Raw genomic sequence first — 1,197 nt, 5'->3', positions numbered from 1 at the left:
GCTGTCTCTGGCTGTCCTCAATTCTTTTGTTCATTGATGAAGCGCTTGAGCGAGGTCACCGGGAATTTCAGTGCGTTTATGAACTGCTCCCGGAACCTGGACTGGGTCACCCCGTAAATAAACGTATTCGTGCAGCAACTCAAATTCTGCAACATGTATCCAATTGCATAGAGGATAAACTCAGAATCCGTATAGTTATTGGCATCTGTTGCCCCAACATTATACTTAAAGAAATTTATAACAGTGACCAGCCATAGAAGGATAAAGCTGCCGGATATGGCGAAGAGTAAGATGATAGACCTCCTCCTGCTCTCCATCTCCGGGTCAGTCTGATTTTCCCCCTTCCTCTTCCCTCTCAGTCCTTCGCGTATTCGACTGGCCACTATAATGTGTCTGACCGTCAGGGTGTTGAGGAGCAAAATGACAGCGACCGGGATCAACGGGGTTAAACTCTTGTCCAACCTGTCAAATGCGACCCAGCCGGGCTCAGTGTAATAACTGGGGTTCAGTTTACAAAACCAGAGAACCCCATTGACCAGCTCACCCGCTTTGTGTATGAAGTAGAACGGTACGTTTTTCAAAAAGATCACAATGCAAGTTGACGACAAGACTTTAGAATATATCTCTATTAGCTTTGCGCATCGTGATGGAGCAAGTTTTGCCAACTCCTCCCTGCAAAACTCTCAAGCCGTGGCAGGTTAGTTGTGGGCCGTCGCCGGACAGGAACCTTGAGGTCGTGACAGAGATGTACAATCGGTAAAGCTCAGGACTGCGATTGGGCCCCTCAACGATATCAGTATTCAGTGTTTGAAGCCGCTCGACGGTGGCTCTGGCAACGTGTTTTGGGATGGTGTCCTGCTGAAAGACGAACCTCCTACACAGTTTAAACTTTCTGGCAGAGGCCGGCAGGTTTTTGCCGATTGCCTCTCAATACTTACCAGTCTTCCCATCGATGTGGACCACATTTCCAGTCCTGTCGATGGAAATTATCACCACAGCATGATGCTACCTGCATGACACTTCACAGTAACGGTGGGGTTGCCTGGCTAATGTACAGTGTTAGATTTACACCACAAAGATTTTCACTTCAGACTGATCCGAGCACAAGACCTTCTTCCACGTCCATACAGTATGTTGTACGTGACGCTTTGCGAAGTCTCGATGGGCAAAGATATGTTCCTACCGATGCGTGTTACG

Source organism: Hypanus sabinus, unplaced genomic scaffold (assembly GCF_030144855.1).
Source record: "Hypanus sabinus isolate sHypSab1 unplaced genomic scaffold, sHypSab1.hap1 scaffold_851, whole genome shotgun sequence".
Lineage (NCBI taxonomy): Eukaryota > Metazoa > Chordata > Chondrichthyes > Myliobatiformes > Dasyatidae > Hypanus > Hypanus sabinus.
Note: the sequence above shows the minus strand (reverse complement) of the source record.